This window comes from Tachypleus tridentatus, chromosome 4 (assembly GCF_004210375.1).
Source record: "Tachypleus tridentatus isolate NWPU-2018 chromosome 4, ASM421037v1, whole genome shotgun sequence".
Taxonomy (NCBI): Eukaryota; Metazoa; Arthropoda; class Merostomata; order Xiphosura; family Limulidae; genus Tachypleus; species Tachypleus tridentatus.
The window spans coordinates 91,046,779-91,074,377 of NC_134828.1; the positions used below are offsets into that span (position 1 = coordinate 91,046,779).

The 27,599-nt window shown below is 34.1% G+C and overlaps 1 protein-coding gene across 3 annotated transcripts in view; it reads left to right on the top strand.

The window, feature by feature from the left end:
• The first annotated feature begins 427 nt into the window (after positions 1-427).
• LOC143249675 (semaphorin-2A-like) overlaps positions 428-27,599 on the top strand; it is a 328,919-nt gene continuing 301,747 nt past the window's right edge. Inside the window, exon 1 of one of the 3 annotated variants that reach the window (XM_076499962.1) lies at positions 428-544. The gene's annotated coding sequence lies outside the window, so the exon portion shown is untranslated. Of the gene's footprint in view, positions 545-10,619; positions 10,987-27,599 lie in introns of those variants that run through there. The other 2 variants (XM_076499960.1, XM_076499961.1) reach the window with 2 other exon arrangements.

The window sequence follows — 27,599 nt, forward strand, 5'->3', positions numbered from 1 at the left end:
TGGCGCCAAACTACACAATGGACAAGATGTGATTTGCTGACTACAGGTATCGAATCCTGAATTTTATCGTTATAAGCCTGCTGCCTTATCGCTGAGCGATTGGGAAAGAAAGACAATGTTACACGATGAATGACAAAAAGAAAGGAAAGTTTAAACATTGATACAGATCTGGTTTTGTTTTGTTTTCATGTTGTTTTTTTTAAATCACAGAAGAATGAAAGCAATACGCCAGTGACGTTTTGAAACACGTAAAACATTAAAGTATTATACCATGTGACCGTTTTGTTTAATCTCAGAATAGCGCCTTTCTTCAAAAATCAATATAATAGAGAACTCCACTGTAATGCCTCTGCAATAAAAATAAAAGTAGCAGTGGCCTCTAGCGGAAGTCAAAAGATTCAGCGTCTACTAAATATCAATGATTGGAATTCTTCCTATTTGGGTAATATTTGTAATCAAGCATAACGCAGAATAACTATAATTAGTACATGTTTACCACTAAAACTCCAGAATCTAGTAAACTATAGCTTTAAAACATAAACAGGTAAGTGTGTTATCATATTTCTATGGCATAGACAAAGCTAGATCGTGGATAGATTAGTGCGCCGCCGCATTTATATTTTCATTGCTAGGGGACTTGTGTAGGAGAATACGGTAGTATGCAGTAATGAATAATTGGCTGTACTTCTAGGCTTTAATATATTTATAAAATTCAGAAATGCTAATAAGTTCTGTGTGTTTCATCTATACTTTAATTATAAATCAGATTTTACTTTGTTGTAAACTTTGATTTGTTTTGTGTATGAATCTTTCGTATATACTGTCGTATAAAATCCGACAGATTTGAAATCGCATGAGCGTAGGCCTAATAAATAAATGAAAACTGTTGCGAGGACATTTTAGACTCAAATACTTTGACATTCTGCTCTATTATTACTATTACTTAATTACTTCTATTAGCAGGTTTTTGTCGCATAAGAACGTTTTCAAACTATTAGTCCATTTATTCATTTTTGTTTTCGGTTGTTGTAATTGTAATTAACCTGATTTTCATCTTTATTCTCCCGAAAGAAAAATAAGGAAAGGGAGTCATTAGAGATTGACGTGATCAGATATGTTTTACTGTTAAAAACTTGTTAATTAGTAAAATATCAGAACGATAAATGTATTTCAAAAAACAGTTATTTATATATTATATTTTAAAATATACTAACGTTCATCAAGTAAAGTAGATCCATCACAAGTTACAAAATAGTACTATGTTTTTTAAACACAAATACATTTTTCGTAAGATATCTTTTATAATAATTTTATTCATATAACGTACGTTATTACGAAAAAAAACACTTAACTGTTAATTTGTTTCGCTTTTTTTATTTCGCGCAAAGATACACGAGGGCTATCTGCGCTAGCCGTCCCTAATTTAGCAGTGTAAGACTAGAGGGAAGGCAGCTAGTCATCACCACCCATTGCCAACTCTTGGGCTACTCTTTTGCCAACGAATAGTGGGATTGACCGAGACATTATAACGCCCCCACGGCTGAAAGGGCGAGCATGTTTGGTGCGACGGGGATTCAAACCCGCGACCTTCAGATTACGAGTCGAACGCATTAATTGTTAATAAAGAAAACTGTTTTCGGAGTAGAATTTTAGTGTTAAATTATGAAAATTGCACTTTTATACGTTTTGAATGCTTCTAATATATATATGTATATATACAGGTATTTATATAATCATTATTTGTGTGATAATAAATGGTATGTTCACTGAATGAATTTTAATTGTATGTCGCGGTTATAAATGATGTTACGTGACAGTTTTAACTCCCACATTTCTGTTAATGTATATTCATTACAAAAGTAACAGAGTTTCAGAATCAGTACCAAGTGTCATGAGAATACACCTGTTGTATAACACATATTTATTTTCAACATGACAATAATTAAAACAAGTTTAAAACAGAAACATCGAGGGAATAAAAAAAATGGTAAAGAATAAATATAAGTACGGAGCAATGATAAACAGTACAATAGGGTTTAATAGCAAGTGTTGAACAATAAAGGGATTGTTTTTGTTTGTGTCTGAATTTCGCGCAAAGCTACACGAGGGCTATCTGTGCTAGCTGTCCCTAAATTAGCAGTGTAACACTAGAGGAAAGGCAGCTCGTCATCATCACTCAACGCCAGCTTTTGGCCTACTCTTTTACCAACGAATAGTGGGATTGACCAAGACTTTATAACGCTTCCACGGCTGGAAGGGCGAGCATATTTGGTGTGATTAGGTTTGTTTTTAATTTCGCGCAAAGCTACACGACGGCTGTTTGCGCTAGCCGTCCCTAATTTAGCAGTGTAAGACTTGAGAGAAGACAGCTAGTCATCACCACCCACCGCCAACTCTTGGGCTACTCTTTTACCAACAAATAGTTCAGTATTACAGCATTTTATTCATTAGTGTGCTGTGTTGTTTATTTTACTGTAATATATATACGTATTTTTTACTTTGGGTGATATATTCTCGTTGTCATAGTTATACAGCCCTATCGGATTTAAAAAAAAAAAAATCAGCGGATATTAATATTTTTCTCAGAAGTATAAGTAACCGTAAGAAATACTTCACTGTGTTAAAACAATAAGTTTCAAGAGTGCCAGCCTACAAAAACACATAGCTACACCAGCTTGAATAATGACTTGTTATTTTTAAAGCCACGTTTCAAGGTGTTTACATCTATAATTTCTTTCAATAGAGAATCTTAAAATACTCACGTGGTAACTACAAAATTATTGATTATATCGAGAATTATGAAATAGTTCATAAATCTAAAAAGCGTAACTGAAGTGAAATGTTTTATGTAAACTATATATTGTTGTGCTCAAATGATTAATCAACGATCAGCTTTTATTATTGTGAAATCTCTGAACTGCACATATATATATATATTTATTTATTTATCACCTCTTATCAATTGTACAACGGGGAAAGCGCCGGTTCTCGTTTTGGGCCCAGCATGGCCAAGCGCGTTAAGGCGTGCGACTCGTAATCCGAGGGTCGCGGGTTCGCATCCCCGTCGCGCCAAACATGCTCGCCCTTTCAGCCGTGGGGGTGTTATAATGTGACGGTCAATCACACTATTCGTTGGTAAAAGAGTAGCCCAAGAGTTGGCGGTGGGTGGTGATGACTAGCTGCCTTCCCTCTAGTCTTACACTGCAAAATTAGGGACGGCTACCGCAGATAGCCCTCGAGTAGCTTTGTGCGAAATTCAAAAAACAAACAAACATTTATTTATGTGTGTATGTGTATATATATCATTGGACCAGTGATCCAAGCATCATACCTGTTATAAAAAGAAATATCCCTCACTGTAAACACTCCAATTTGTAATACAATCAATATTTCCAATGAAAACAAAACTAATAATCCTAGATGAATGATATCAAATAAACAAATAAGATCATTCTTAATTCGTAAATCTGTCCGGCATTATTTGAGTAAATATAAGCTATTTTATCTAATAATAATTTCATAAACATGAAAAACGTAAGCAGGGAGAGATTTTGTATTAGAATAATGATGTAGATTACCAGAATAGATAGTTATTATTCTGATATAGAAGCCTATATGGCCAAATTATTATTTTTGTTGTATTCAAATGTATTACGATAGTTTGCCAAAGCTAGCATTTGATAATTCTCAGATAGGATCTACTACAGTAAAAATGATTTTATAAACTGAACCATCAGGTATTCTTTGTTCGATGAGAACCAACGCAAGTTCTGTAAATTGAGGGTGGAGATTCATTCGACAGAGTTTATGTATTATTTATTCTTTAGTTTGAAAGATTTATGTGGCACGTTTTATCTACACTTGAGCCCATGTTGTTATTCAAACAAGGATTTGTAATGTCTGTGGATTATTACTAGGCTATTTTGTTTGTTTGTTTTCTGAATTTCGCGCAAATCTACACGAGCCGTCCCTAATTTTGCAGTGTATAACTAGAGGGAAGGCAGTTAGTCAACACCACTCACCGCCAACTCTTGGGCTACTCTTTTACCAATGAATACTGGGATTGAACGTCACATTATAACACCCCCAAGGCTGAGAGGGCGGGCATGTTTGGTGCAACGGGGCGTTTGGCTATTTTGCTTCACGTAAGTACGTACTTGGTAAGCATTCCAAAAAGACTTTGAAAAATTACTTTTGAAAGTGTTAATAGTGCTATAGTGTATGCAAATACACTGTTATAGTTTTGTCAAGTCATGCAATTTAGTTTTTATTTCATCATAGTTCAGTGTTGTCATTTTAACTTGAGTTCTGTTGGATTGGAACTTTTACCGTGGGCTGAGTATTTTGCGTTTCTAGATCAACATGGAATATCGTTACGATATTACTCCAAACTTATATAAAAAAAAAATATTTAAAATTTTGTTTAGGTAACTGTTGATGGAGGTATCAGTTTCTGTTATGTTATGGTTCTAATTTTTCTTTTTAACACACCGAAGGAAAATTACAATTCTTTAAATTCTTAATGAGTTAATAAATTGTACAAGGTATATTTATAGGTGAATAACTTTGTAAGATTAACATGCTCCACCATTATACATAATGTTAACAAGAATGTACAATATTGTATATTAAGATGCTCTACCATTATAAATAATGTTAACAAGAATGTACAATATTGTATATTAAGATGCTCTACCATTATAAATAATGTTAACAAGAATGTACAATATTGTATGCTAAGATGCTCTACCATTATAAATAATGTTAACAAGAATGTACAATATTGTATATTAAGATGCTCTACCATTATAAATAATGTTAACAAGAATGTACAATATTGTATGTTAAGATGCTCTACCATTATAAATAATGTTAACAAGAATGTACAATATTGTATATTAAGATGCTCTACCATTATAAATAATGTTAACAAGAATGTACAATATTGTATATTAAGATGCTCCACCATTATAAATAATGCTAACAAGAATGTACAATATTGTATATTAAGATGCTCTACCATTATAAATAATGTTAACAAGAATGTACAATATTGTATGTTAAGATGCTCTACCATTATAAATAATGTTAACAAGAATGTACAATATTGTATATTAAGATGCTTTACCATTATAAATAATGTTAACAAGAATGTACAATATTGTATATTAAGATGCTCTACCATTATAAATAATGTTAACAAGAATGTACAATATTGTATATTAAGATGCTCTACCATTATAAATAATGTTAACAAGAATGTACAATATTGTATGTTAAGATGCTCTACCATTATAAATAATGTTAACAAGAATGTACAATATTGTATGTTAAGATGCTCTACCATTATAAATAATGTTAACAAGAATGTACAATATTGTATATTAAGATGCTCTACCATTATAAATAATGTTAACAAGAATGTACAATATTGTATATTAAGATGCTCTACCATTATAAATAATGTTAACAAGAATGTACAATATTGTATGTTAAGATGCTCTACCATTATAAATAATGTTGACAAGAATGTACAATATTGTATATTAAGGTGCTCTACCATTATAAATAATGTTAACAAGAATGTAAAATATTGTATATTAAGGTGCTCTACCATTATAAATAATGTTAACAAGAATGTACAATATTGTATATTAAGATGCTCTACCATTATAAATAATGTTAACAAGAATGTACAATATTGTATGTTAAGATGCTCCATACCATTATAAATAATGTTAACAAGAATGTACAATATTGTATATTAAGATGCTCTACCATTATAAATAATGTTAACAAGAATGTACAATATTGTATATTAAGATGCTCTACCATTATAAATAATGTTAACAAGAATGTACAATATTGTATGTTAAGATGCTCTACCATTATAAATAATGTTAACAAGAATGTACAATATTGTATATTAAGATGCTCTACCATTATAAATAATGTTAACAAGAATGTACAATATTGTATATTAAGATGCTCTACCATTATAAATAATGTTAACAAGAATGTACAATATTGTATATTAAGGTGCTCTACCATTATAAATAATGTTAACAAGAATGTACAATATTGTATATTAAGATGCTCCACCATTATAAATAATGTTAACAAGAATGTACAATATTGTATATTAAGGTGCTCTACCATTATAAATAATGTTAACAAGAATGTAAAATATTGTATATTAAGGTGCTCTACCATTATAAATAATGTTAACAAGAATGTACAATATTGTATATTAAGATGCTCTACCATTATAAATAATGTTAACAAGAATGTACAATATTGTAATGTACATATGTATTAGTAGTTTCTGAATATTACTACTATTTTTATTCCCTATAACAACTGTGTATTTTTAGTACAGTCGATCGTTGTTTCCAACCAGGCATAGCCACGTGGTTAAGGCACTCGACTCGTAATCCGATGGTTGCGAGTTCGATTCCCCATCACACCAAACATGCTCGCCCTTTCAGCCGTGGGAGCGTTATAATGTAACGGTCAATCCTACTATTCGTTGGTAAAAGAGTTGTCCAAGAGTTGGCGGTGGGTGGTGATGACTAGCTGCCTTCCCTCTAGTCTTACACTGATAAATTAGGGACGGCTAGCGCAGATAGCCCTCGAGTAGCTTTGCGCAAAATTCATGAAACAAACAAGCAAACGATCTCCCGGAATGTCGACTTCATTTACAAAATGATTTTAAAATAACAAATCTCAGAATTACTAGATGTTTCAGACAAACCAAGTAAACACGATCTCCCTTGCAAGTAGTTCGTAGCAGGTAAACATAACAATTGCGTGCATTAAAGACGGTTCTTATTGAAATATACAAATGCTTGAGAAATTAGAGGATACTGAAAAATAATTACTTGAGTATGTTTTCACAATGTCCAATGACAAATTGATCTAGTCATAACGATACTTTATTTAGAGTTGAATGCACGAAACAACTCAAAACTTTGTATTTCTTGTATTTCGCACAAAGCTACTCGAGGGCTATCTGTGCTAGCCGTCCCTAACAGAGCAGTGTTAGAGTAGAGGGAAGGCAGCTAGTTATAACCACCCATCGCTAACTCTTGGGCTACTCTTTTACCAACGAATAGTGGAATTGACGGACAGTTTATAATCCCCCATGGCTGAAAGGGCGACCATATTTGGTGTAACGGAGATTCGAATCTGCAACCTTCAGATTATGTGTCGAGCGCCCTAACCATTCCGGGCCGCCCAGGAATGTACCGAAACGTAACTACTTCTGCCTCAGGTACGTGTCTCAAGTTCATGACATTATTTGCTTACTTACAGAGTACGACCGTTTCGATATATATGATGTATTTATAGTCGTAATTAAAAAAATTCACACTATAGACGGTTCTTTTGGCGTTGTTAGCTTATCCGGATTTTCTCGTCCCGTTGTTGCAAAAACGCGCTCTGTCTTTGGTGCTGCGGTGCACTCTGAGAAGGAATTGTATTTAAATCCCATTATTTGGTAAAATTAGGGTTATCGATGGATGCCGTTAATTGGTTGCATTTCCACTGTTACGTCAGTTTAAAAGTAAGATCCGCTGTACGCAAGTAGCCTTTGTAACGACACGCAAAATTTCCGACACAAGCAAGTCTGATATGTGTTTGTTACCTTAAACTATATATATATATAAATACATATATATGTATCTTAAAATGTAATTTAAAAACATACAAATACAAATCAAAACATACAGAAAAACACTTTTGAAAAACATATTTAATTTATAAGTGATATACAACTGAGTGACAGCAGCCACAAACGACAATGAAGGTAATTTATCTATTCAGCTATAATTTACAGCGGGTAAAAATCTGTTATGTAATAAAATGAGAACACATTTAAAATAATTATAGAACCTGTGTTTGGCTCTTTCACTACGTGACTACTAGCTCATGACGAATCAGATTTTTGATGTATGTGTTTTATAGCAAAGCTACTTTGGGCTATCTGCTGTGTTCACAGAGGGAATCGAACCCCTGATTGTAGCGTTGTAAATCCCAAGGCTTACCGCTGTCCCACCGGGAAACGACTTTTTTCGGGTATGTTTTGGGGCGTTTTTGTATTACATTTAAAGATATTTCTTGGTCATTGTTTTGTGTTTGATTGACAACTCTTCTCACATGTCATTAGGTTCTCCTTTATAAGTGTATATTTATTATTAGTACTATATCTACCTGACATGGCCAGGTGGTTAAGGCAATCGACTCGTAATCTGAGGGTCACAGGTTCGAATCCCTGTCAAACCAAACATGATCGTCCTTTCAGCCATGGAGGCGTTATAATGTGTCGGTCAATCCCATTATTCATTGGTAAAAGAGTAGCCCAAGTGTTGGCGGTTGGTGATGATCACTAGCTGCCTTCCCTTTAGCCTTACACTACTAAATTAGGGACGGCTAGCGCAGATAGCCCTGGAGTAGCTTTGTGCGAAATTCAAAAAATAAAACAAACAATACCCACTTGTATGTATATATGACTCGGTGTTATCACAGCAGAACATACTGTATGCTAAAAATAAGTATCGAGTGTACTTAAAAGTTATTATAATTATATTGTACATTAAATAATATTATAGCAATTGAAACTTAAGTAAAACCTTCCATTAAGTTTTATTATGTTTTACGTATTATATGCGTAACACAAGCGTAAACTGTGGCCCTGGCTAGAAAATACATAAAAACTGTCCAAGTACCATTTCTAATTTTCAACGTCAAACATCTAAGGATGTATATATAACATCCACAGTAGCTCGTGAGGAAATTGGCTATTGAGAAATAAAATGCTTTACTTTATAAATAAATTAAGTTGAAAGACTTCAGCCTTGATCTTTATGGCGAGGTCTTGTAATCTGGACATCTCGAGCGTGTAACCACATTAGCATTGCTTCATACGTCACACCATTTCTATTTCCTCTCTACAAATGTTAATAAGAAAGAAGAAATCGGTGAGAAAAGCGTACAGACACGAACGACGTCGTTATTTATTTCTAGTTTGATTACATTTGGCTGAAGATATAATCCATTTATTTTACTACAATCACTGTGTGTGTGCAGGTACGTGATTCTACTGCATGAAAATAAGTGAGGCAACCTCTCTATATATATGTAAAGTTCTCCCTGCTACTACATAATTGTTATACATGGAACAACTAGACTAGTATATGAAATATTTCAGACCTCGGTTCTACGCTTGAACTGGTATTAATACATCAGACCAAGCAATAAACCTTTGATTGGAGAATTCTGTGACTATATTAAGGGACGCCTTGGAAACTTACAAATGGCTCGGGAAAATAATTTGCATACCGGCCCTCCAACAAAAGGGGTTCGTGGAAAACATTGGAGCGGGGTGGGTGCTAGGCTTAATGTTGCGTACATTATTACATACACATGTATTTTTTTTCATACAGCTCACAAATTAACCATACATTGTACATATTTTTTATCTTTCTTGTTAAGCATTATTACACTAAAAGTTCAGACCGAACTGACCATAAATTTATATGAACTGAAACTATACACCATAATTTTTATGAATCGTAAAATAGTAATATAATATATAATAGTATATAATTAAACACTTATCACTTTTTTGCGCTGTAAGCCGGTAAGGGGAAATTGACACACGATTATGCTTGACTTTACAGAAAACCAGAAATTTTCATGGTGTCTCGCGGCACAATTTACTCCTGACTATATTTTCCTAAGAGTTAGCTACACTTTTTAAGTCACCGTCACAGATTCAACAACTGGAAACGTTGCCAAAACTTCTGAAACATATTAAGTTCTCGGACGTATATAATATCTGCCTAAATAAGAATAAACCATACAACTAACAATCGAAAGTCGTATAAACAAACGATTAAAACATGTTACCATTCGGTTTTATCCAGTCTTTCAAGCTGATCGCTTGCAATCTCAATAACAGTGGTTCCCAACCTTTTTTATGCCCCGCACCCCTAAAAAATTTTAATATGTTCTCGCACCTCTCACAGTAATTATTTATTTAAGAATAAAGGTGAAGGTGGCCAAAACAAATGTTCTCTCGCACCCCTGGTTGGGAACCACTGCTCTAGAAGATGCATTTCACAAGTCCTAACGGATATAAATTCACTTTAGCACTGTACAACGTTACTATATCTGGTAATTAATTTCTGCATATTATGAGCGATATAATAAACTTTCAATGGCTTTTTTATTTGAGTCGGCGTAGACTATACTGCGAGTTTATTTGGAATATAAAATTCCATATTGTCAATTAAGTTGTTTTCATCGTCTATATTAGCACGATACGATGTACAAGTTAGCAATCGAAATATAGTTATGAGCCCCTTATTAGTTTGTAGCATAGTAAAATCAATATTAAGGATTCACGCTAGTTCTGGAGGAAGGAACTTTAGCCTAATAGAAGTTTAGTTGGAAGTTGAAATATCACAGAATTTTATTTAGCTTCAGAGATGAGGGCTAGAAAGTGCTCTGTCAGAATGCAAGTGCTGTTAAAAGTAGAGAACGGCATATCAATATACGTCAATTTGAAGAGCCATAACTGGTCAGGGTATCGACAATATTCGTATGTGGACATATGGTGAACATGTGTTGTTCGTCAGTCAGTGGTACTGTCTGCTAATTTAGGAAGTATTTTCTGTGAAGTGAAGAGACGGTCCGTCACACCGTGTGAGAGGCAGAAACGCTAAGCAAAGATCGATCAAAGCCAGCCGTGTGTTTTGTCGCTCACGTTTCCAAGGCCCAAGAACGATTTAAGGCGGTTCGTGACATAGTAAGTAAAAAAGAAAATATGCTGTGAACAGGTTCAGTGACCTCCATGTGTCTTGACCAAAATCCTGGATTTGAAATCACATATTGTCTTAATGTCTACTTTTCCCCGTATCACTTCTATTACAGAGCTAGGATTGGTCGTTGTATGGCTGTCTGTCACTAAGTTGTTGTATAAAGGTTGGTTTCATTTTGAATGTTATCGTATGTTCGCCATTTCTCCGTGTGTGTTGTGCGGGACTTGCAATTATAAAGTTTGGATGTCATATATAAATTACTTTAAGATTTTAACTGAGGAAACATGTTAAAATATGAAAAAGATGTTAATATCTTATGTAATTATGACATTCGTATTTTCTATATCTCTTTTATACAAATGTATATATGATTTTATTCTACAGTATCATAAGAACTTGTTTAAATCTAACGATGAGAGGAGTTGTTTTGTATTTAGTTTAACAGGCCACATTAACAGCCTGTTGAAACTTTTACGATTCAAGAAAAGCGTTATATACCATTTGCATTCAAACCGAGTCTTATTGTGTTTATCATCTGAATTCAAACCTAGTTTTATTGTATATGCCAGATGAATTAAGTTACGTACTTCTGTTGCGACTAAGTAAGCCATACAGTACAATACACTCGATTAATCATCAAATATACTATACAGTACAATACACTAGGTCAGCTATTAAGTATGTTTTACTCACTGTACAGCACATTATGTAAGCTATATAATATAGTACAATACACTCGGTCAGCTATTAAGTATGTTATACTCACTGTACAGCACATTATGTAAGCTATATAATATAGTACAATACACTCGGTCAGCTATTAAATATGTTATACTCACTGTACAGCACATTATGTAAGCTATATGATATAGTACAATACACTCGGTCAGCTATTAAGTATGTTTTACTCACTGTACAGCACATTATGTAAGCTATATAATATAGTACAATACACTCGGTCAGCTATTAAGTATGTTATACTCACTGTACAGCACATTATGTAAGCTATATAATATAGTACAATACACTCGGTCAGCTATTAAGTACGTTTTACTCACTGTACAGCACATTATGTAAGCTATATAATATAGTACAATACACTCGGTCAGCTATTAAGTATGTTTCACTCACTGTACAGCATATTACGTAAGCTGTATGATATAGTACAATACACTCGGTCGGGTATTATGTTACACTGTATAAAACACTCGATTAACCATTAAGTAGAAACACTCGGTCACTTATTTAACCAAAACTATTGTGGATTACAAATATGCTAGTGAAACTGTGTTGTTTGAAGGTTTCAGTTTGGAGAAGCATTATATTATTACCGTAAAGAGTGAGTGAAATTACATTACATTACCGTTAAGACTCGTAGTATTCTATTAGCTTAGATGCATTACTATGAACTAATACTACTTCATATTATTAATAACTGTAAATACTGATATTACATTACGTAGATTTTATGTAAACGTTACTTAAAAACATCATGCATTGCTTAAAACATTTTCAGTTCTCATACCAGTACTTTCAATTTCAAATTTAAGCTTATTCAATGAAGACATCTCACCAAATACAAATTAAACGTTCTTCAGATGCTGAAGCCAACTAGATTCTCCATAATATCTATTAGCGTCCAATGCACACCTTTGAACTGTTTTCTAAATTTCAAATGAACACTGAGTAAAACTTACTTATCAGACCTTAACCAAACTGAGCATTCTTTTGTAACTTCTTTTTGACATGCAAATATAATTTCCATTCGCAGCATGTAGGCTTAACGTTATTTACACTTTTAGGCTTATACAGTAGAAGTTCATTTTACCCCTTACGGTAATGAAGATTTATTATTTTTTAAAAAATCGACCATGTAGTTTTTATTCTAATATTTTTAATATAAAGTTTCCTTATATTTCAAATTTTACTATTTAGGTATCATGTATCATTTGCATTGAACTATATTTATATTTATCTAACGTGCAAAAATAGGTTTAAAAGAAACAGTTCAACAGTATCACGCTTTCGAAGTGTTTACTTTTTATATAAATGTCATATTTCGGTTTTACTATATTGTAACTAAAAAAGTAAAAAGATAATTGAATATTTATGTATTCGGAACAAGAAAACATTATCCATATTATTACTACTAGTACTAATATCAGTTATAATAGTTTTTTTTATGGTTAAGGCTACACTGCACAACAAAGTTTTTGCTTCTTGAACACTGTTGGGTGTTCCTTATGAATTTTTGGCTGTTGATCACGAAAATCACATACAAATTTGCCCATCACGTACCATTTCATCGAAATCTTCAGTTTCACCAGGACATTGCTACAATGAAAAAACGATATCAGGGCAACTGGAATCAGTCAATGCTTGCTGACTACTGTTGGACACTGCAACGTGATGCACCGGACATTGAATACAAACGAAAATCAGGAGCAAAACACTTAATTATGTTGAACTTAATAGCGTATTAGAAACGTAAACGCAATTAAATACGTTATTGCCGGTAAACAGTTAACTGTCTATTTCTCAGAGTTCCTACGTGATGAAGCAAATCCAAAACTATATTTGTGCATACCCATCAAGTACCTGTCACAATCAACAAAACCTTTTCAGAAAGCAAAACTTTTCAAATAAAATTGTTGTGCAGTGTTACCAGACGTCCCAGTTTTCAGTCTTATTTTTTTGTTTCTGTTTAATTGGCCCAACATTGCCAGGTGGTTAAGGCACTCGATTCATAATTTGAGGGTCGCGGGATCGAATCTCTGTCACACCAAATATGCTCGCCCTTTCAGCCGTGGGGGGGGGGGGTATAATGTGACGGTCAATCCCACTATTCGTTAGTAGAGTAGCCCAAGAGCTAAAGTAGGAACGACTAACGCAGATAGCTCTCGTCCCGATCTAAAACAGTAAAAGTATTAAATTTCTCGATTTCTATGAATCTAGATGTGTGTGTGTCTGTATTAGTTGTCATTATACACAACTCTTTTTAAATTTACTTTAATCAATTGACAAAGACAGATCACACTACTGAGACCATGTTCCCTTTCTCTCTGCTACATTTTCTTAACTTAGGTTGTACACCCGCAGGAATTGAGAACTGGAAACTAGTCCTGCCGGAAAAAAAAAAAAAAAAAGCAGAGAAGCAACTTTTCAATTAATTTTTTCGAGTCAGTTCAACTTAGGTGCATTTTTTATTTTTTTTATTATATAAGCTTTAACAAGATTTGTTTGTCTACAGTTTTAAAATGTAATGCAATAAATAACTCATTATTTATCAAATGTAAAAAGTGTGTTATTGTAACATAAACTGTCTTAAGACTGTTACAATATCACTCCGTATAGAAAAAAATGTCCTGGATGTCTTATAAGCCTAATTATGCGTTGACATTGCTATTCAACCTATTTCATACGCTGTTTGCTTATAACTGGAATAATTTATTTGCTGTTTGGATACGAATGGTTTCATAAAATAATTATAACTGAAACCTACTTACTTAAATGTAATGTATTATGTATGCAGTTTTTGTTAAGTTTTGGTAGATCGTATAATATGTTGTATTATTAAAAAATATTTGAGAAGTGCACATTAAGTAGAAAGGTAATGAGTTTTGCAGGAAGAGCCTACGTCGTTCAACCTATGATGTCTCTGCTGGTGACGCAACAAATTGTTGGCACACAATTGTTTTGCTAGACAGTTCTAAGCAGGGATAGCTATCGAAACGTGCCCTTCAGGAGGTTTTTTCAAAACTTCCAAGGGATAATTCATTGAAGTGGGTAGGGATCTGGGGTGATCAAAGCATATTGTGCACTATTATATGCCTATCAAACCGTTTCCAGACACCGAATGCAGTGTGGCATAATACATTATAGTGAAGGAAATATTTTCTCCGCTTTCCATTGAATTCAATCAATGTAGGTAAGGCATTATTCTCCAGAATACAGTAAAGCATCCATGGACACCTAAACTACCGCCAATGAAAATAAGTATTATCCACACCACTCTTTACGTTCGAATGACACGGTTACATTCAATGTGTTTTCTCTAGGTTTCACGTTCGCAATGAATTACGTGGTTTCTCCCTTCACACGATATTTTTCCACTTCTTTACGTCCTACTTTCCACATTCAAAACACCCCGGGAGCTGTGAATTGCATAGAACACATCGATTAGAAATTTGAGAGACTTGTCTTATTTGTGAAATCCAGTAGTATGACACTAGTATGACTTCTACATCAGTTACGATCGAGTTGAATCTTATTAAAGTCTTGGACGATGAATTCAGTATCTCTCTCTCTGATATTTGGGTATATACAATTTTTATACCCAGGAGGGTCAGGTACACCGAGACCAATTCAGTATCAATTGATTAATTGATTGATTTTGCATTTTGCGCGAAGCTACACAAGGGCTATCTGCGCTAGCCATTCCTAATTTAGTAGTGTAAGACTAGAAGGAAAGCAGCTAGACATCACCACCCACCGCCATCTCTTGAGCTATTCTTTTACCAACGAATAGTGGGATAGACCATAACTTTATAACGCCCCTACGGCTGAAAGGGCGAGCACGTTTGGTGTGACGGGGATTCGAACCCGCGACTCTCGGATTACGAGTCGACTACTTTAACCACCTGACCATCAACTGTCTGAGTTTGTTTTATAAAAAAAGCTTCGAATTTCCCATAGATTATGGTGTAATAAATTCTTGGTAGTCGGGCCTGTATGCTTAAACATGAATTATTTGTTTTTCTTTTCCTTTTTTTTTTATTCTGAGAAAAAATGAGGTAGACTTAGCTTTCATGTAACACACACAACAAGCATAGTAACAATAACACAGGTACATGATTAAAGTGAGTTTACGTTTTTCTTGTTTCGGGTATTTTCGCGCAAAGATACACAGAAGGATATTTGCGTTATAGCCTTCCCTAGTTTTAAACAGATAGAGAAGAGGAAATGTAACTTGTCTATAGCACCCACCACGAACTCTTGGGCTACTCTTGTCTGATTGGAGAGTGGAATTCGGTCGTCGCATTTTTTATATCTTCAAAGCCCCAATAGTACAGACGCGTTTTCCGATCGGGCTGCAAGCAGTAAATTCTTGGCTTCACAGTCTGGGCACACGAACTACTAGGCTCTGCTGCTGAAAATGGGTTAAAAATACAGGCTGACCATGCTGAATTGCGTTTATAGTTAATGTTACATTTCTGGATTTATTTGTAGTTAACCACAAAACTACACAATGGGCTATTTTTGCTGTGACCACCGCGAGTATCGAAATCCGGTTTCTAGAGTTATAAATCCGCAGCGGGCATGGCTGCGGATTACCCATACTCCATGAACTTTATTAAACGCATTTTTCTAATTTCTTATGTTCATTACAGCGTCCATAATAATACGAGACACACATACACACAAAGTAAAGATATATACCATTAACATTGTTCGTAACCTAATTAATTATTGCTGTGGTCCCCTTGTACTTTCACATTGAAAATGAGAAAATAACCCCCTTTTGTTTGTCAGTTCTTTGGGCCTGGCATGGCCAAGCGCGTAAGGCGTGCGACTCGTAATCCGAGGGTCGCGGGTTCGCGCCCGCGACGCGCCAAACATGCTCGCCCTCCCAGCCGTGGGGGCGTTATAAATTTACGGTCAATCCCACTATTCGTTGGTAAAAGAGTAGCCCAAGAGTTGGCGGTGGGTGGTGATGACTAGCTGTTTTCCCTCTAGTCTTACACTGCTAAATTAGGGACGGCTAGCGCAGATAGCCCTCGAGTAGCTTTGTGCGAAATTCCAAAACAAACAAACAAATTGTCAGTTCTTTATAATTCTGAAAGCTTGTGGGCTAAAGCAAAGGATATTTTCTTATAATGTGTCAAACAAAAAATTCCTCTTGTGATATTCAGTGCCGACAAGGCTATTCACACAATGTTAACGCCAATTAAGACGGTTCGGATACGACAAACATATTGGTGCCATGTTTTACATCATTTTTCACGCACCGCGACTATTGTGATGCGAACAGATTATCCCTCCGCCAGTACAGCGGTATGTCTACGGATTTACGACGCTAACATCAGGGGCTCGATTCCCTTCGGTGGGCTCAGGAGATAGCCCGATGTGGCTTTGCTGTAAGAAAACACACACACACGCGCGAAGAGATAAAAGAAATTAATTGTAATCTTTAACATTTTAAAATCATTTATAAATCACATTATGGAGGTGAGAATTAATAATACAGCATTATTTATTTTCTATTTTAATTTTAAAATCGATTATTTATTAATAGTTACTACTGGTTTAATTAACTTTTCTGTTATTCACAAGAACTGGGGAGCTGTTGTTGTAAGAGGTAAAAATATAAACTTATCAAATATCGTGCAATACGTGGACCCAACCGTCAGTATTTGTTAGCTTTTAGGCTAATCAGGGATGGAATCTCGAATTTTAACATTATAAGCTCTCGACATTACCTCTAACCTGAGGAGATGGGGAATCAACAGTGCATGGTATTAAAACAGGTAGTAACTTGAGGGTTAGCTATACGGTTAAGTACATAGTGATTAGTGAATGTTCGTTGCGTTTGGGTAGTTCAGATTTGATTTATATGTACTTTATACGTTCGCGAGGTCAGCTGTATTATTTGATATGTTACCTATTTAATTTAGTGATTTAATCGACTCGGTTGACGAATTTAAGGATGCTTTAACCACGTCTAAGTTTCGTATTCTCAAAGCGAACTTTCTTGTACATGTGTTTATTACATCGCTACAAAAGTCAATTTTAAAGCGTAAATCATCCAAAAACAATAAATAAACCAGACAACGGTACTAGAGTGGGGGACAAATCACAAAAGTTAAACAACAAGTATTTGAGTGTATACGTTGTGCACTTTTCCTCTATTAACCTCAAAATGGTGTCGACAACTACTAAAGTTTTTGCAATTATTAATGATTACCAGCGTATAAAGATTATCCATTTGAACTTTAACAAGCAGTAAATGCGCTTTGAAACCTTTCAGGAAGCGAGTTTTTCCTTTATAAGTTTATGAGAAGTTAAAAGAAATGGATTTCTCCCCTCACTCTGCATGATGGAGGTTTGAATGATATTTGTTTCTATGATGGTATTTTTTGGGTTTGTGTGTGTGGTTGTTGTTGTTGTTTTTAATAGATAATCATGCCTTACAAAGGTTACCTTTCGAACGTATAACCTTATCACTAATCTTATGGAAATACGTTTTTATGTATGTTGGTATATAACAATAAACCTGATAAAAATAGTTCTGTTTTTGGTTTTTTTTTTACGTTTGCTCTATCATTATAGTCGTGGAACATTGCCCTATAGTTACGTAATGAAAGGTTTGCAAGTGGTAATTTATTTGTATATGTCCTTCGCCAGATGAATGTTCAGTCCGGGTTTGTATATATATATTTATTTATATGTCGTAGTGGGTGGTCTAAACTTGGAACCAACTGATAGATTTGTTTTATCCTGCACCCAAGGTTCAGTGATAACAATGTCTCCAGCCGTAAAGATACGAAATTAACTGGCATTCTATTGGAAGTTACATAATGGACGTTGTAATTCGAAAAAAAAAGCACAACTAAAATAGAACATAATTTTTATGGCTCGTGCCCAATGGCCCTGATAACTGTAATAATAATAAAACTGTGTAAGGTGCATATATATATATATATATATATATATAGGAATATTTCATAACATTCATTTTTGTCTAATAGTAGTATACAAAATTTCAAAGTGAACTATAACATAAAACCTTTTGGTATTACTAAAATTAAGTAGCAAGCAATAAGCTTCAAATTCTGAGCTGAAATATCACATGAGAGAAAAATATCCGCTAACATGGTCTCTGGTTTGGTTTAAATTTGCTGCAAAGTAGCACGAGGGTTATCTGAGTTAGCCATCCCTTATTTAGCAGCCAAGTTCTTACAACAAATAATGGAATTGACAATAACATTATAATTCCCGTGACACCAAATATATTTGCCATTTTAGTCGTGGGGGCGTCCAAATGTTATGGTCAACCCCACTATTCGTTGGTAAAAGAGTAGCCCAAGAGTTGGCGGTGGGTGATGATGACTAGCTGCCTTCCCACTACCAAATTATGGACGACTAGCTTTGCGCAACATTCAGAAAAACAAACAAACAAACATTTTTCTTCCAGTTTCTTTTTTGTCATGCTTGTCCCCTCTTATGCTCCATTTGTGGGACACTACTTAAAAGAGTAAACTTTAAAGAAACCAAACGAATCGTATCAGTATTGTGGAATAAAATAGTTTTTTTTATAGCATTAATATAAATTAATACTTGCGATGAAGTAGTAATTTCTATTTCCTCACTATCTTTTCCATTTTGTTCATCTTCTGAATCTCTCACACTGTTACCATCTTGAGATTCTATTATAGATTTAAATCAATTTCATCAGTTTCTGTTAAAACATTCTTGTCAACGTTCACAAAAATTTCCGCGTTCACAGAATCATCTGCATCAATCTTCTCAATCAGAGTCTGGATTTCACTAAAATCGTCATAACAAACAACTTTTGAAAGCACTTTATTGCATATTCATCTCCTACGAATTTGATTGAATAACTTAAAAATACAATTGTATCTGACACGTCAATTTTCATGGTCATTTCAGATGCTCTCTTACAGTCGTCAATGTTTACAACAATATGGTGAAACATCAATTTTCTGTATTTCAATTTTTATACACTGTATAATTCCATTATTTAGTGGCTGTAGAACTGATGTTGTACATGGAGGTAGAAAGACTAAACGAACATTTGAAAGTTGAACTTTTGGATGACAAGTTGAATTATTTAGGAAACGTAGAATACGTATTTCTATTTTCTTGTTCCATTCTTTTGTTTAATTTGTAAAAAAAATTCCTCGAATATAACACTTGTCATCCACTTCTTTTTATTCGCTTTCCATTCCACAGGAAGTTGATTCTTCCTTAAATTTTTGAAACAGTGAGGATTTTCACTTTTACCCATTATCCATGGTTTCTCTAGTTTTCCATCTGCAAATGTGACCAAAAGTACAATCAATCGTTCTTTCGAATAGCGACCTCTGGAATAATGACGCCAGAAAAAAGAACAGAATATATTTAACCAATACTTACTGTAACAAAATGTCCGAGAATTTATTAATATTTAAACAAATTATTAATTAAACAAGAATTTATTAATATTTAAATAAACTATTAATTAAACAAGAATTTATTAATATTTAAATAAACTATTAATTAAACAAGAATTTATTAATATTAAATCAAAAACATTTCTTCCACCTTACTCAGGTTCTAATCCTACTTGTTGAAAGATGAGGTTGGTGAAAGAGTTTTCCGTCCGCTTTATGCTAGTTCTGCCATATAGAGGGCCTTTTATGAGAGAAATCTTAAGATAATGCTGCAAAATTTTGATATTTCCGGTTTCTGCAAGTCTCCGTCCTATGCAGTTTCCGGTTCAGATAGGTTTTACTGTACTTGTTATAATGTTATATAATATTTATGTTTGTTTGCTTGTTTTTGAATTTCGCGCAGATTTACACGAGGGCTGTCTGCGCTGGCCGTCGATAATTTACAGTGTAAGAATAGAGAGAAGGCAGATAGTCATCACCACCCACCGCCAACTCTTGGGCCACTCTTTATCAACGGATAGTGGGACTGATCGTTACACTGTAGCGCCCCCACAGCTGAAAGAGCAAACATGTTTGGTGTGACGGTAATTCGAACCTGTGACCCTCAGATTGGGAGTCAAATCACGTTTTTTTAAATGTAATAGTAATAATGTTTTGTAAGCAGATTTTTTCACGAAATTGAATGTCTGTATAATTTATAATCGCTATCAAATAAATTACTGTATAAATTATAATCGGTATCAAATAAATTACTGTATAAATTATAATCGGTATCAAATAAATTACTGTATAAATTATAATCGGTATCAAATAAATTACTGTATAAATTATAATCGGTATCAAATAAATTACTGTATAATTTATAATCGGTATCAAATAAATTACTGTAAAATTTATAATCGGTATCAAATAAATTACTATATAAATTATAATCGGTATCAAATAAATTACTGTATAAATTATAATCGGTATCAAATAAATTACTGTATAATTTATAATAGGTATCAAATAAATTACTGTATAAATTATAATCGGTATCAAATAAATTACTGTATAATTTATAATCGGTATCAAATAAATTACTGTATAAATTATAATCAGTATCAAATAAATTACTGTATAAATTATAATCGGTATCAAATAAATTACTGTATAATTTATAATCGGTATCGAATAAATTAGTGTATAATTTATAATCGGTATCAAATAAATTACTGTATAAATTACAATCGGTATCAAATGAACGTCTGTATAAATTGTAATCCGTATCAAATTCAATTGCCAGTAGGCTCTGTGCAGTGGCCGTTCCAATTCTTCCGAAATTCTCTACGAATGGATAGTAGAATTGATCTTAACTTTGTAACATCCTTACGACTGAGCGAACGAACACGTTCAGTGACAGATTTCGATTTCACCACCAACAGATCGCAAGTCAAGTGCCCTAACCTTCAAGCCATGACAGACTCATTAGTGACAGCGGTTTCATTAACTACTGAGAGGTTTCCTTTCTGTATCCTGGTACCAATCCCTTTAACTTTTTACGATTTAAAGGTTGTTTTTTTTCTGCAGGTAATACAATGTTATCGCACCTAGCTGATACAAACTTGTTGTAATATTACTGAACTGTAAGCCACGACATTCATTACCAGAAAATATCATTTGAAAAAAAAGAAGAAATTCCCGCTGTTATATCTGATGACACCCATAATTATTTAAGCACTCTTGGAGCTACTAATATTATGTGTGATGGAGGGCTGTAATCACCCATGCCTACAACTGAGTGGTGGGATCGAGACATTGGGGTTTGAGAAACTAATTTCAATCTTTGATTGATTTTCTGTTGTTTGTATACTGGTGGGAACACGGTGAATCTAAGTGCTGCCTGGTTACTGTTAACTCGGTTATCTTTCTTTAAGATTGTTCCCTTTTGTATTTCTCTACATCTGATAGTCTTTTTTGTTTTGCTTTTGGAAAGGCAGATTGTTGTGTAAGTTTTCCTTTCACTGTCTTAAGACGTTGTTAAATGTCGTCCGATTACAATTGGTGTACTTATTTTAAATGCGTATAATACACACACACACGTGTGAGTCTGAAAAATTGATGTGTACAAAAACATTTGCAATTCGCAATATTGATACAAGAACAGTAAGTAAAATTGAATTATAGACATCTGTGAACACCAGGGTATCCTATTAACTTTGAACGAAAAGCCGACGCGTTCTTTGTTTTCAAGCTTTATTCGAAAAAGGGGACCAGGGGGATAGTTTTATTGATCCTCTAAAGTTTTCACGAGGAAAGCTCGTGAATTTGTTCTGTTTAAGCTTAGAAATTGATGCGCAAGTAATGACTAGGAAGGTATACTATCCCATTAACATTGTCCTGTTTAAATAAACAACGCGACACCAGAGGGACGATGATATAGACTTGTGGTTATTTTGGTCATTACCCAACAGTAAAACATCTGCACGACATGTGATAAAACTGAAATCAAACAGCGAAGACTGTTCGAGTAGTTAGAATACAACTTGTCACGTGCTTAAGTGCAACCAGTATAGTAGAGAAATTTGTGTCTCCGCCCTATAAAGCCGTTTCAACGTTGATATGTTTTCCAGTCAAGTTCTTGAGGCATCAGTTTCTCGGGGAAGGGGAGAAGAATATATAAGCCAATCAGCAATTAGCTTTAAAAATAGAATTTCTGTGAAACGGAATCCAATTTATCATCCTTATGTCAAATTGTGTATGTATGCAGTGGTTTTAGTACGAAGACAGTTAAGTCGTTTCATATTTCATGAACAATCATACGAATCAATACAATAAAATATAACGGATAAATCACAACGGAATGATAATAAAAACCATCATATTTTGTTAACCTCTGAGAGTAAACACGAGAACTAATTTGATATGTAGTTCTCAGAACTGCGATAATAGGAAAAGTCCAATGTAGCGTTTGAGTAGAAGATTGTAACAATATACTTGTTATTCTGGAGCGTACACGCTTTACTGATTTTAGACCACGAAAATAACGCAGTTCTGCACCAAGTTATTTATCTAATTTTGATTCTGTATATATGTAATGCGGTCGTAAGGTACTGAATCGCGGAACTGTATGCTGGAGTAATGCTGATGTGTAATGATTCATTAAATGGTGAGTACAGCTGTCAACAGTTCAAAAGCTGGAAGGATTACATCTAGATCTATGAACCTTATATGCTGTACCAAATGCTTTCAAGTCCAATAGACGTGACTTACGAAGTAAAGTATTGTTTCGTGCTAGTTTGATATTTGTTTAAGTAACATAATTTGACAACTGGACGCAGTTAAATAACACAAGTCATGCAAGCTGGATGCGATAAAAGAACACGTACTCTGTAAAGTTGTTCTGATAAAACAAATATGGTAAAACTTTTTTTCATGTGATTAAACAACATACGTCCTCAAAATTGGACGCAACTGTGTAATAAATAATTCAGTAAATTTCAAGGAGTGTTTCTTTTCGACTAGATTTTTTTTTTCTAAAATTAAGTACAGTGTTATGGAACAGAAATAACGCATAGCGCAGTGATGAATAATAAATTATCATATTCTCAAAGGTTTTGAGTAACTTAATAAACGGTTATTTTTATTTATAAGAACACGTTAGTTTCTCCAGAACTTGCAAGCGTGGTTGATAAAAACGACTGTGAAATTCTCGAACCCTAATACAATAAAATAATAGAATAATATAACGGTAGCGAAAACAAGAAACAAAGAACAAAATTATTGCGAATATTATGCAATATCATACTATAATGGAACTCTTATTTATATGATACTGGAAAAAGGTTTTTATTATGCAATGTGCAACCTCCAAAGTCCCGAAATATTCATTCTGTGTGCATGTAGACTTGCAATAGGGGTCGAAATTTTCCCGTTTTGCCTCACTTCCCGTCACGGACAACTTTATTTTTCTTCATCATCAAAATGCAGATATGACGTCATGAATACGTCACAGGCGATATAGTGGAACTAATATTTTAAAACGAACTTTTAGACTAAATAGGTAAACCTAGAAACGTCATTACGATTACTTGAAATTCATCGTGACAATAAACGTGAAGGTTTTCAACCTAAAACAAACGTTATTTACTTTTAGTACGTAAGCAAAAACAAGTGAACCTTCTTGTTTATTTAACCAGTGTTTAAATAAACACAGACAAAAACATTATTAGTATTTGGACACTCTGATGTTGTTTTTCATTCCTCACTGCACATTTACGTATCAGTTTTAATTGAAAATGCCATGTCTAGATCTCTTTTTTTTTTTCCCCACAAAGTTAAACAAATGCCTTCGAGCGGTAGCTCAGTGCCATATCTGCGGACCTACAACTCTGGAAACCGGGTTTCTATACCTGTGGTGAGCAAAGCACAGATATCCTATTCCGTAGTTTTGTGTTTAATTATAAAGAAACTAACCGATTCCAGAATGAGCCACGAAACTGTTATATTAAGTGGTAACATTATTTCATCTTAGTAGAAGGGAAGTAAAGAAGGAATTCGTTGAGGACATACCTACACGTGCTGGTTTATCTTAAATCGAACACAGTGACATTTCATTTAAGGAATTAGAAAGAATTTTGATAATGGAAAATATGAAAGATATAACTTAATTATAGTTCGATTTTTGAAAAAACAAACAAATAACAACAACAAATAAAAAACAACCTTAGCTGGTTCAGTCAAAATTAATTTTGCATCCTTTTATTAATTTGTTTTTCTGTTTTAACAAAATATCTGTTTTCTATGCAGTTATTGTGTAACTTGTTTGATTGTTGTTGTTTTTTATCTTAAAAGAAATACAATAATACAGCATATAATTTTGAGATAATTACAGAAAAAATGTTAAGCGTCGTAAACCCCAATGGGTCATATTGAGTGGTTGTGATGTTGCTGTCATAGTTTCTCAAGCGTTCGTTTGTTTGTGGAATTTCGCACAAAACTACTCGAGGGCTATCTGTGCTAGCCGTCCCTAATTTAGCAGTGTAAGACTAGAGGGAAGGTCACCCGCGACCCTCAGATTACGAGTCGCACGCCTTAACACGCTTGACCATGCCGGGCCACCACATCGGGCTACCTGCTGACCCTACCGAGGGGAATTGAACCCCTGATTTTAGCGTTGTAAATCCGGAGACAGGCGTTCGTTAATTAAGCCAGGAAAAGTTGTTTTTTAGTGCTACGTCCGCTAAAAGTGCCCCTTTCCCTTCTCCGATAGTCTACAGACTTAAACACTAGAAGCCAGGTTAACATACACCTGGTGGGAAGAACACACATTGCTCAGCTTGGTGTTTAACTACAAAGAAACAATCACTAAGAGTATCAGTTGATATGTATGTTTATCTGGTTAAATAAGCTACAGAACGGTATAGTTTACTCTGGTGTTGCGGTTGTAAATGTAGCTACACTGTTTTAGCCGATTTGGACTCATGAAACAAACGGATAAACGAATACTAGTTTCGAGTGTTACATCAGCATTAAATAATTGTGGAAAGAATATATAAGGTATTATACTGAGTAGCAATGAAAAAAAAAGTTTTTCCTCTTAACTGAATATCTTGTTTTTTCCGTTACACAGTACATCACTCTGATTATTATTTCAGGCATCAAGTATTGCTTCGAGACTCTGAGGTTTTGGTTTTTAGAAAGGTTAGTCAACTGAAAAGGAAACTGGATATGGAAATGTCTACAGAAGTACTTAAGAGATAAATTACCGTCATTTATAACTTGATATGAATAACGTTTTCTATTAGAGTAATTTTGAGTAAAAAACCGTTGTCGCATCTGTCAGCTCCCCTGCGGAGTGAAAATCTCCCTTGATGATAGCTTTGGCATATGGTTCATCAACTAAGGGATGATTGAGGTTATTGGAATATCTACGATTGTTTTATCACGCATCTAGAAGCAATGCATTATGTATTCTATCTGGAAATTGCTGTATAAAAAGAATGAATATTATCCAACTTTCAATTCACGTGACAAACACGAGTGTTGTTTTTTTATTTCATTTATACGAGCATCTTGCTGGGCTGAATAAATCTTAAAATTCTGCATGAACCACTCCTTATTAATATCATTAAAACTCTTTTATGGAAATCACTGATGACAAAATGAGACATATTCGCTCTTAGAAAGCTTAAACATAATATGTATATAAACGTTATAAAAAAATATCGGCTTGCCATCCTTTGTAAGATTACTTCACAAAAGGCCCGGCATGGCCAAGCGCGTTAAGGCGTGCGACTCGTAATATGCGGGTCGCGGGTCCGCATCACTGTCGCGCCAAACATGCTCGCCCTTTCAGCCGTGGGGGCGTTATAATGTGATGGTCAATCCCACTATTCGTTAGTAAAAGAGTAGCTCAAGAGTCAGCGGTGGGTGGTGATGACTAGCTGCCTTCCCTCTACTCTAACACTGCTAAATTAGGGACGGCTAGCACAGATAGCCCTCGAGTAGCTTTGTGCGAAATACAAGAAATACAAATACAAAATACTTCAAAAAAATTAAAATTAATGCATAGTGTTAAAAGTTGCATAAATTGTTTTCCAATATACGACACTGGACCATTAACTTTAAGCCCAAAGAAATGCCTTTAGCTTAGATGAATACGTTATAAATTAAACCACTTGATAATATGCTGTGTGATACAACTTGTAAAAATGTTAGTACACGTTTCTGTGCTTAAACTTAATTACAAGTTCCAGATGAACAGGATATACCCAACCTTGAACTGCACCAATCTTCCCTCAGAGTGTTGTCAAACACATTCGTAAGACACGCCCAAAATTTATATTATTATTATTTTGTAGACCTGGTCGAGTCGCTGAATAATCCTTTAAATTTAATCACTTTGTTAGTTATGTGTATGGAGATAAAGAACTCAGGAAATCTGCTTTCCATTTTTTTTTTTTTTTTTGTTATGGACTTGCGTGATGACGTAGGAGAAGTGACATTTTGGTAAACTCTAATGGAATTAGAATTATAAGCTGTGTCCAATTTGTCTTGGTGCTGTCCACTCATTACAGAATAGCCAACTTCAAACACAGTAAAAGTGTTCATAAGCATAGCATTCACGTGCCATTTTTATATTTCACGTGTGTGAGAAAATAAATTATTTTCGTTTCTGAAATACTTTTCTCATTCTATTTGTGGTTATTGATCAGTCGAACTGGGCTTTTGGCACTTCGCAAGATCACAGTACAAATCATTTCGATATTTTAAACATCTAGTTTCGAAACCTACTTGTACGCCTTAAGTCTAAGAAAGAACTGTCAAATCTTTTTCCGTTCTAAGTGTTATAGCAAATATTGTGCTTGTTATCCCAATTTTGGTGATTAAATTCGTTTGTTTAAAATTAACTAGTTAAAACCTGTAGCGTGTGTACTTAGACGTTTACCTGTATCACGAACTACACGTGGTGAACTCAGTATTAGATGTTCTAGTTACATATAATATTGTTTTTAGTACAGTCTGGATTTAATACAGAGAAAACGTCATTCATATAGTTGTTTGTTCTTGTTCAACAAGACGTAATGGACAGCTTTTAAAGCCAGTTTTATGTGACACTTTC